The sequence below is a fragment of the Arachis ipaensis genome, chromosome B05 (assembly GCF_000816755.2).
Source record: "Arachis ipaensis cultivar K30076 chromosome B05, Araip1.1, whole genome shotgun sequence".
Taxonomy (NCBI): Eukaryota; Viridiplantae; Streptophyta; class Magnoliopsida; order Fabales; family Fabaceae; genus Arachis; species Arachis ipaensis.
The window spans coordinates 105,141,189-105,153,403 of record NC_029789.2 but is presented as its reverse complement, the minus strand read 5'-3'; positions in this window follow the sequence as shown (position 1 = coordinate 105,153,403).

The window sequence follows — 12,215 nt, the reverse complement described above, 5'->3', positions numbered from 1 at the left end:
TTCAAGAAAATAGGCTTATGGACAAGTAGAGGATGTGTTAGTAAAGGTTGAAGGCCTTTACATCCCTGCTGATTTCATAGTCTTGGATATTGGAAAGGAAGAGGATGAATCCATCATCCTAGGAAGACCTTTCCTGGCCACAGCAAGAGCTGTGATTGATGTGGACAGAGGAGAATTGATCCTTCAATTGAATAAGGACAACCTTGTGTTTACAACTCAAGGATCTCTCTCTGCATCCATGGAGAGGAAGCAGAAAAAGCTTCTCTCAAAGCAGAGTCAAACAAAGCTCCCACAGTCAAACTCTAAGTTTGGTGTTGGGAGGCCACAACCAAACTCTAAGTTTGGTGTTGAACCCCCATATCCAAACTCTAAGTTTGGTGTTGGAGAGTCTCAACAATGCTCTGAACATCTGTGAGGCTCCATGAGAGCCCACTGTCAAGCTATTGACATTAATGAAGCGCTTGTTGGGAGGCAACCCAATTTTTATCTAACTATATTTTTCTTAGTTATATGTCTTTATAGGTTCATGATCATGTGGAGTCATAAAATAAATATAAAAATTGAAAACAGAATCAAAAATAGTAGAAGAAAAATCACACCCTGGAGGAAGCATCTGCCTGGCGTTCAACGCCAGAACAGAGCATGGTTCTGGCGCTGAACGCCCAAAATGGGTATCATCTGGGCGCTGAACGCCAGAATTGCACCCTGGAGAGAAGCTGGCACTGAACGCCCAGAACAAGCATGGTTCTGGCGTTCAACGCCAGAAATGGGCAACAAATGGGCGTTGAACGCCCAAAATGGGCACCAACCTGGCGCTGAACGCCCAGAGTTGTGTGCAAGGGCATTTTACATGCCTAATGGGTGCAGGGATGTAAATCCTTGACACCTCAAGATCTGTGGACACCACAGGATCATCTCAGGATCTGTGAATCTCACAGGATCCCCACCCACCTCACCCTCTCTCTATCCATTCATGGTCATCCCTTCTGTTTTCCTTTCACCACTCACATCCATACACATATCCCTCCATCTCCTCCATATCTTCTTCTTCTTCTTCTATTCTTTCTTTTTCATTAGTTTTTATGTTAAATTCACATTTCTGGACTTTACTATGAGTTTGTGTGTTTTTCTGTGATTTCAGGTATTTTCTGGCTGAAATTGAGGGACTTGAGCAAAAATCAGATTCAGAGGTTGAAGAAGGACTACTGATGTTGTTGGATTCTGACCTCCCTGCACTCAAAGTGGATTTTCTGGATCTACAAAACTCAAAATGGCGCGCTTCCAATTGCGTTGGAAAGTAGACATCCAGGGCTTTCCTGCAATGTATAATAGTCCATACTTTGCCCAAGTTTAGATGATGCAAACTGGCGTTCAACGCCAGCTCTCTGCCCAATTCTGGCGTCCAGCGCCAAAAACAAGCTGCAAAGTGGAGTTCAATGCCCAAACTAGCACAAAAGCTGGCGTTCAACTCCAAGAAGGACCTCTACATAGCAACATTCAAGCTCAGCCCAAGCACACACCAAGTGGGCCCCGGAAGTGGATTTATGCATCAATTACTTACTTCTGTAAACCCTAGTAGCTAGTTTATTATAAATAGGACCTTTTACTATTGTATTAGACATCTTTGAATCTTTGGATCTTTGGACGCCTGGTTCTTAGATCAGAGGGGCTGGCCATTCCGCCATGCCTGGACCTTTCACTTATGTAATTTTAACAGTAGAGTTTCTACACTCCATAGATTAAGGTGTGGAGCTCTGCTGTTCCTCAAAGATTAATGCAAAGTACTACTGTTTTCTATTCAATTCATCTTATTTCGCTTCTAAGATATTCATTCGCACTTCAACCTGAATGTGATGAACGTGACAATCATCATCATTCCCTATGAACGCGTGCCTGACAACCACTTCCGTTCTACATTAGATTGAATGAGTATCTCTTAGATCTCTAAATCAGAATCTCCGTGGTATAAGCTAGAATGATGGCGGCATTCAAGAGAATCCGGAAAGTCTAAACCTTGTCTGTGGTATTCCGAGTAGGATTCAATGATTGAATGACTGTGACGAGCTTCAAACTCGCGATTGCTGGGCGTAGTGACAGTCGCAAAAGGATAATAAATCCTATTCCAGCATGATCGAGAACCGACAGATGAATAGCCGTGCCGTGACAGGGTGCATTGACCATTTTCACTGAGAGGATAGGATGTAACCATTGACAAGGGTGATGCCTCCAGACGATTAGCCGTGCCGTGACAGGGCATTTGGATCATTTTCCCGAGAGAAGACCAAAAGTAGCCATTGACAATGGTGATGCATTACATAAAGCTAGCCATAGAAAGGAGTAAGATTGATTGGATGAAGATAGCAGGAAAGCAGAGGTTCAGAGGAACGAAAGCATCTCTACACGCTTATCTGAAATTCTAACCAATGAATTACATAAGTATTTCTATCCTTCTTTTATTATTTAATTTCGAAAACTCCATAATTATTTTATATCCACCTGACTGAGATTTACAAGGTGACCATAGCTTACTTCATACCAACAATCTCCGTGGGATTCGACTCTTACTCACGTAAGGTATTACTTGGACGACCCAGTGCACTTGCTGGTTAGTTGTGCGAAGTTGTGAACCATGGTATTGGCATCATGTTTTTGGCGCCATTACCAGGGAAAGAAAGAGCAATGAATTTTACATAATCAAAGTGTAATCACAATTTCTGCGCACCAGAGCGCGTCGTCCACGCCTCCGCGTCACTTGTGCTATTCCAATCCGCGCGGTTGCGTGAGCCATGCGGCCGCGTCACTGCGATTTCCTCTCTTTCGCGCGGTCGTGCGAGCCATGCGGCCGCGTCACTTCTCGCTGGTCATCTCCTCAATTTCTTGTGTTCCTTCCATTTTTGCAAGCTTCCTTTCCAATCTCCAATTCATTCATGCTCTATAAAGCCTGAAACTCTTAACACACAGATCACGGCATCGAATGAAATAAAGGAGAATTAAAATACATAATTAAAAGTCCCTAGGAAGCAAGTTTTCAATCATGTAATAATTTTAGGAAGGAAATATAAATGCATGTTAATCATATGAATAAGTGGGTAAATATCATGATAAAACCACACAATTAAACACATTATAGACCATAAAATAGTGGTTTATCAACCTCCCCACACTTAAACATTAGCATGTCCTCATGCTTAGTTGAAGGAGATAAAATAAATGAGTAGGAACACGTAAAACTCATGTAATGTAATGCAACCTATATATGTGAATGCAACTATATGATTCTTGTCCACTTGATCAATAGTAAATAAGCTCTTCAAAATAATTACAAATCAAATTCCACTAATTCAATTCTTATATAGTAAGAACAGATAAAAATGCAAGAAGGTAGCTCATGAAAGCAGGGAACATAGAATTTTAAGCATTGAACCCTCACTGATGATGTATGTACGCTCTAATCTCTCTAGTGTATAGAGCAATCACTCTATCCTTCTCTAATCATGCTCTCTAATTTTTGTTCTTCTCCTAACCAATCAACAACATTTAATATACCAATGCAAACATCATGAGGTCTTTTCAAGGTTGTAATGGGGCCAAGGTAATGGTAAGGATACATATGTGGCTAAGTAAGCTTATAAACTGAATCTTTAATTAACCCAAGCTTTAACATAACCTATATATATTATTTATAACTTTAGAATTCATACCTAGCTGCCCAGAATTTCCCTTTCACATTCCATACTCGTGTATCAACTTTTTATTTTAATTTTATCATACATGCATTGATCTTTGAATTCTTAACTTAGCATTAAGGTAATTTTTGTCCCCTTATTTATTTATTGAATATTTTTGGTTTTTTTTTATAAACATAAAAATAAACATAGCTTATCAATGCACATAGATTTTTTTTAATTCTTATAGTTTCACATGAGTAGGTATCCAAATTCCCATTATATTATCATGACACATTCCCTTATTATCTTTTGTTCCCACAATTTCCCATACTTAATTAGCACACACAATTCTATCTTAAGCTAACCAAAGATTCAATTTGGGATATATAATTGTTTTTTCCGCTTAAGGCTAGTAATGTGGTAAAATATAGAACAAATGGGATTTAAAGGCTCAAAGTGGCTAACAAAAGTAATTGAAAGGTAGGTTTAATTTGGATAAGTGAGTTTAAACAAATAATGGCCTCAATCATATGCAAGCATACAAATATAATAAACATTGGACATATAGGATGAAACAAAAAATATAGATTACAATCATAGAGAAGTAAACACACAAGAATAAAATAATTATGGTTAAATAATGTAACCATGCATAAAGGCTCAAATCTCACAGGTTGTATGTTCTTTAGCTTAAAAATCATGTTCCAAATACAACTTCAAGCAAATTTAACATAAAAGTTTTAATTAAAGTTAGTGAAATTTTGTTCCAAAAATAGGGTCTTAGAGGAAAACTTATTGTCTTTTCAATCAAGTAGAACATGCATGCAACTATCCTATTACTATGCAATTTATCCTATTCTACAAAAGAAAAACTAACTAAATATCCTAATTTATTGGTGTTTAGGGAAGAGAAATTACCTTCAGAAGTCAGGTACTGACCGACCTCCCCAAACTTAAGGCTTTGCACCGTCCTCGGTGCCATCTATTAGAAACAAAGGTGGGCTGGTAGCAGTATCCCCACAGTCGGGACCATCATGGCTTTCTATGCTGGTAAAGGAAGTGGAGTCCGGGGTGTCTGAGTCCTTGAATTTTCCCATAATCAGCTCCTTGAGGTATGTGAATCGGTGCTTGTTACGGCGCTCTCTCATCTTAGCTTTGTGTTCCTGCCGATCCAACCTTTCGAGTATCTGATGGAGCAGTTGGTCTGTTGTAGGTGTTTGTGGTGTTGAAGAAGGAATATCTTCAACCGGTTCAGTAGGATGGCTTGTGGCGGCTGGTAGAGGTCTGATGTATTTCCCGTTAGGGACATACTGATCATCCCGTGGGAGCATGACTTTGGTGTCCCCAGCTCTGTAGGAAATTTCGGCTGCTGAGACAAGATCTGAGACCAAGGCAGGAAAAGGTAAGTTGCCCGTAATTTGTACGTGTCCCATGGCATTCCGGATGTGTCTTGGTAGGTTCAGAGGTTGGTCTGTAAGGATGCACCATAGTGGAATGGCCATGTCCGCAGTGAAGGAGGACTCGTGAGTGCTCGGAAAGACGTAATGGAACATGATCTGTGCCCATACACGAGCCTCCAAGGTAAGTGCTGAATCCGATATTCCCTTAGGGCGGGTACGATGGTATCCGTAGATCCAACGGCTGCCAGGTAGTGCGATAACTCTGAGAATGGCGTCCCAGTCAAATTGGTACATCTGGCGCTTGAGTGCGGCTTCTTGAAAGGCGTCCAATCCTTCTGGAATGGGGGGAAGATCTAAAGCTTTTTGAATGGCATCTTCTGTAATGGGGACTTGCTTCTGACGGACAAAGACAGACTGCAGGGTTGGCATGTGGAAGTTGGAATAGAACTCGACTACCCAAGAAAGATTGACCTGCCTCGACTGTCTCTGTAGGAAACCCCATTGTCTTTGTGCAATTTGCGGCTCAACAAAGGTAGCAATATGGTTTGGGAGGAGAAGAAGGTATTCGTTGTTGTAACTCCTTTCTGCCAGGATGGGGAACATCTGCTCACAGTAGCGATTGGGAAATCGCGCAGTGTCCTTTGCTGGGAAGGCTTTTTCTTTATCATCAACCTTTATAATCCTCTTAGTTCTTTTTGTTGAGGGTTTAGCCGTAGTTGAAGAGGGCTCTGCCACTAATGCTCTTTTTGTTCCTCTTCTTGCTGGTGGTTTGGGAGCAGCTTTCTCTTTTCCTTTCTTGGTGGGCATTGACGTTAGGATTTTTGCCAGTAAAGAATGTCATAAAAACAGTCGCGTTGTAGATATAGTCTCTAAACCGACAAAAATCCCTTCGTACAAACGTTTTGGTTGTCATAAGTAACAAACCCCTTTAAAATTGATAACCGAGTATTTAAACCTCGGGTCATCTTCTCAAGGAATTGCAGGGAGGTATGTTCTTATTATTGGTTATGGAGATTGTAAATTTGGGGTTTTGAAAAATTTGGAGTTTGGGCAATGTGCACAGGTATATTTTCAAGCAATAAAAATTAATAAATAACTGTAAAATAAACTCTTGGCAAGGTATGAGAACCGAAAGTCCTAGCCCAGTTATCCTTATCAACAATAATGAAAATTGACTCTTGATTCCACTTAGTTAACCTTTACTAAAGCAAAGGAGGGTCAAGGGACAAATTGATTTGATCTTCGAATCCTATTTATTTTCTAAGAAAAGATTGGAGATGGGAAGCAATAGTAACATAAATTAAAGAGAGCAATCATAAGTCTGAAATACCTCAAAATATATTAAATAGAAAATCAATCAAAGAGTAAAGAGTCATAAATAAAATTGAGAAAATAAATAAAAAGAACATTGAACCTGGGATTGAGAGTCACTCCTAAAACTAAGAGAAATCCTAAATCTTAATCCTAAGAGAGATGAGAGAACCTCTCTCTCTAAAAACTACATCTACTCCTAAAATTATGAATTATGAGAGCCTCCCCATGAATGGATGCATTCTCCCACTTTATAGCCTCTAATCTGTATTTTCTGGGCCGCAAACTGGGTCAGAAATAGCCCAGAATTCGCTGGTTGCGAATTCAAATGCGCTGGTTTCTGTCACTGCGACGCGGCCGCATGGATCACGCGGTCGCGTTGCCTAGCGTCAGAGGAACTATAACATATTATATATCAAATCGAAGCCCCGGACATTAGCTTTCCAACGCAACTGGAACCTCATCGTTTGAACCTCTGTAGCTAAAGTTATAGCCGTTTGAGTGCAGAGAGGTCAGGCTGGACAGCTTAGCGATTTCTCCAACTTCTTGCATTCCTTCCACTTTTGCATGCTTTCTTCCCATCCTCCAAGCCATTCCTGCCTTATAATATCTGAAAACACTTAACACACATATCAAGGCATCTAATGGTAATAAGAGAGGATTAATAATAAGCAAATATGAGATCAAAGAAGCATGTTTTCAATCAAAACACATAATTAGGAAGGAAATATAAAACCATGCAAATAGTATGAATAAGTGGGTAAAGAATTAATAAAAACCACTCAATTGAGCACAAGATAAACCATAAAATAGTGGTTTATCAACCTCCCCACACTTAAACATTAGCATGTCCTCATGCTAAGCTCAAGAGAAACTATAAAGATGAAGAGGAATGGTAGGATGTATGAAATGCAACCTATCTATATGAATGCAACTATATGCAAAAAAATGTTTCTACCTACTTGGTTAAAAGTAAATAAATTCTCCAAGACAAATATGAATCAAATTCCACTAATTCAAATCATACAGTGAAAACAAATAAACTTGTAAGAAGATAGCTCATGAAAGCAGGGAACATAGAATTAAGCACTGAACCCTCACTGGTAGTGTATATGACTCTAATCTCTCAAGTGTATAGGATAATTCACTCTACTCTTCCCTAATCATGCTTTCTAAACCTTGTTCTTCATCTAACCAATCAACAAAAATTTAGTGTACCAATGCAAATATCATGAGGTCTTTTTCAAGGTTGTAATGGGGCTAAGGTAAGGGTAAAGGTATATATATGGCTAAGTGAGCTATAAATTGAATCTTTGACTAGCCAAGCTCTCACCTAACATACATACACTCTATATAACTTTAAAATCATACCTAGCTACCCATAATTCCCACTTTTGTATGATTCCCATACTCATGTACCAAATTTTTCTTTTTAATTTATCACATGTGCATTGATTTTTCATTAACTTAACATTGGGGTAATTTTGTCCCCTTATTTATTTATCTATATTATATATTTTTTTTCTTTTTCTCTTTTTCTCTTTTTTTTTCTTTTTATTTTTTTCTTTTTTTTTTTGTAGAGAAATAAACATAACTTATCAATGCACATGGATTTTCTATTATTTTTCTATTTTGGTTTTTCATGAGTAGGTTCCCAAATTTCCAATATTCAAATAAGTTATAAACATGACACATTCCCTTATTAGTCCAAGTTCCCACAATTTTCCCACACTTAGTTGATGTACAATCCCTATCTTAAGCTAACCAAAGATTCAATTGGGATATTTAATTGTTTTCCGCTTAAGGCTAGTGATGTGGTTATAGAACAGAAGGGGATTAAAAGCTCAAGGGGCTAACAAAGGTGATATAAAAGGTAGGCTTATTTGGGGTAAGTGAGTTGATAATCAAATATGGCCTCAATCATACGCAAGCATGTAAATATACTAAACAAAGGACATATAGACTGGAACAAAATACAGATTACAATCATAGAGAAGGAAATACACAGAAATAAAATATTTATGGTTAAATAATGTAACCATGTAAATAAGCTCAAAGTCTCACAGGTTGTGTGTTCTTTGGCTCAAAAACCATGTTCCAAATATAACTTCAAACAAGTTTAACACAAAAATTTTAGTTTTAAATTAGTGAAAATTTTCAAAAAATAGGATCTTAAGAAGAAACTTATTATTTTAACCAAGCAGTAACTAAATGCAAAAATCAAATAAACATGCAATTAAATATGCAAATGCAACAATTAACAAAGAAAATAAAATATTGGTGTTTGAGACAGGAAAGTACTAACCCATGGAGATTGGTATCGACCTCCCCACACTTAAAGATTGCACCGTCCTCGGTGCATGCGAAGATGTGCAAGTGGACGGGGGTTGTGGTTTCTCAGCTGGGGCTCTTTTTGTTTCTTTCCTTGCTGTTGATTTGGGAATGGCTTTCTCTTTTCCTTTCTTGGTGGCCATCCTGAAAAGGGAAGAGAAAGTAAATTAAATTCAAAGAGATATATATATAGCAAGGAAGACAACGGAAAAGGTGGTGATGGATGCACATTAAGATATAACTGACATTATCACATGCTCGTGAGTACATGTGAAAAGCCAACAATGGGAAATAGCTAGTGCATGTAAAGACAAGTGAATGCAAGGTGTTTATTGGCATGCCGGCAAAGGGCATGAGTAGCATAGACCAAGCAATACTTTGTAACAAACCATCACGTTTGTATTGACAATTAATTTCAATTAATACAATAGTAAAGGGAGTTTATGAAAAGCAAGCATTGAATAGTAGAATAACATAGAGAAGTGCATAATTCCATATGAGCTTTTTGACAAACACATAGCATGCATGGTGAAGAAGGTATAGAAAGTATTACAGTGAACATGCAAGCAATCCTTTAAAGAAGATAATAATAATTGTCAAATATATAATATGGAGTAATGACTCAAATAAAATTCTAACACCAATGAAAATAATGCAATGAATGAAAGTATGCAAATAAATGAAATAAAATAGAATGGAAGTGAAAGAAAATAAGAAAGGAAGAAGAAAGAAATAAGAAAAGAGAAGAAAAATAAGGATTAGGGAAGAAAAGATAAGAAAATTGGCTGATCTGGATATTCTGTGTGCCGCCTGTGACGCGGACGCGTGAGTGACGCGATCGCGTGGTGCGTGATAAGGTCAGGTGACGCGGACGCATGGGTGACGCGATCGCGTGGCCTGTTTGTGCGATTGGCGCGAGTGCATCCTCGTGGTCGCGCAACTCTCTGTTTGAACTCTTTTTTGCCAAAATTCTGGGTGACGCGATCGCGTGGGGCATGCGATCGCGTGAGTGGCCATCATGGGGATATGATGCGGACGCATGGGGCACGCGTTCGCGTGGTGAGGCTTGGGCTACCAGCACGAGTCCAGCCCAACTCCAGCTCAACTTACGGCCATATACCCTTTTTACGCCGATTTCAGGTCACGCGGCCGCGTGGGTCACGCGGTCGCGTGGGAGGCCATTATTCCCATATGACGTGGTCGCGTCAGTGACGCGGTCGCGTGGGGTGATTTATGCCATTGGCACGCCTCCAGCGCTGCTCCTGCGAAAATAAAAACAAATAAACAAACAAAAAGCAAAAAATATTTACAATAACCAATAATAAGGCACACGTTTGCAATTTCCCGGCAACGGCGCCATTTTGACGTTAGAATTTTTGCCAGTAAAGAATGTCATAAAAACAGTCGCGTTGTAGATATAGTCTCTAAACCGAAAAAAATCCCTTCGTACAAACGTTTTGGTTGTCACAAGTAACAAACCCCTTTAAAATTGATAACCGAGTATTTAAACCTCGGGTCGTCTTCTCAAGGAATTGCAGGGAGGTATGTTCTTATTATTGGTTATGGAGATTGTAAATTTGGGGTTTTGAGAAATTTGGAGTTTGGACAATGTGCACAGGTATATTTTCAAGCAATAAAAATTAATAAATAACTGTAAAATAAACTCTTGGTAAGGTATGAGAACCGGAAGTCCTAGCCCAGTTATCCTTATCAACAATAATGAAATTTGACTCTTGATTCCACTTAGTTAACCTTTACTAAAGCAAAGGAGGGTCAAGGGACAAATTGGTTTGATCTTCGAATCCTATTTATTTCCTAAGAAAAGATTGGGATTATTGAAGTTCAAACCAATTGGCAAGATAACAATTATGCTATTGAGCTGGATAACTTCTGGGTTACTGATTCCTTAACCAAGACCAAAAGAGGAAAAGTAAATTTGCTGGAATAAAAATGCCTTCAGATGGGAAGCAATAGTAACATAAATTAAAGAGAGCAATCATAAGTCTGAAATACCTCAAAATATATTAAATAGAAAATCAATCTAAACATAAAGAGTCATAAATAAAATTGAGAAAATAAATAAAAAGAACATTGAACCTGGGATTGAGAGTCACTCCTAAAACTAAGAGAAATCCTAAATCCTAATCCTAAGAGAGATGAGAGAACCTCTCTCTCTAAAAACTACATCTACTCCTAAAATTATGAATTATGAGAGCCTCTCCATGAATGGATGCATTCCCCCACTTTATAGCCTCTAATCTGTATTTTCTGGGCCGCAAACTGGGTCAGAAATAGCCCAGAATTCGCTGGTTGCGAATTCAAATGCGCTGGTTTCTGTCACTGCGACGCGGCCGCATGGATCACGCGGTCGCGTTGCCTAGCGTCAGAGAAACTATAACATATTATATATCAAATCGAAGCCCCGGACGTTAGCTTTCCAACGCAATGGGAACAGCATCGTTTGAACCTCTGTAGCTAAAGTTATAGCCGTTTGAGTGCAGAGAGGTCAGGCTGGACAGCTTAGCAATTTCTCCAACTTCTTGCATTCCTTCCACTTTTGCATGCTTTCTTCCCATCCTCCAAGCCATTCCTGCCTTATAATATCTGAAAACACTTAACACACATATCAAGGCATCTAATGGTAATAAGAGAGGATTAATAATAAGCAAATATAAGATCAAAGAAGCATGTTTTCAATCAAAACACATAATTAGGAAGGCAATATAAAACCATGCAAATAGTATGAATAAGTGGGTAAAAAGTTAATAAAAACCACTCAATTGAGCACAAGATAAACCATAAAATAGTGGTTTATCAGGCATCCTGAAAAGGGAAAAAAGAAAGTAACGTAAATTCAAAGAGATAGAGCAAGGAAGAGGGTTGTATAAGTGATAAGCAATGCACAATAAAGAGGATGTTGTTAACACATGGCCATGACTACATGTGAAAAGTTCATCAATGGAAATATAGTAAGTGCATTAGAGGATAATTAAATGCAAGGGGTTTATTAGCATGCAGGCAAAGGCATGAGTAGCATAGATCAAGCATTTAATTAGTTGAATGTGTTATCACTCGCAACAAACTAACCATCACGTTTGTATTGAAAATTAAATTCAATTAATACAATAGTAAAGAGAATTTGTGAAAAGCAAGCATTGAATAGTAGAATAGAATAATGTAGAAAAATGCATGAAGCCATATGGGCTTTTTCACAAACATACAGCATGCATGGTAAATAAGGTATAGAAAGTATTAAAGTGAACATGCAAGCAACCCTTTAAAAAAAAGTAATATATAATTGCCAAACAATTTTACAACAATCCACAAGCATTTAATGAGAAATAATGACTCAAATAAATTTCCAACACCAAGCAAAAAGGAAAAAGGTAGAATAAGAAAATATGGATAATGAAAGTAAAAAGAGAAGAAAAGAAAGTAACATATAAAAATAACAAGAATAATAGAAAAGTAAGGGGGGAAGAAGAAAAGAAAACCTTGTTAATGG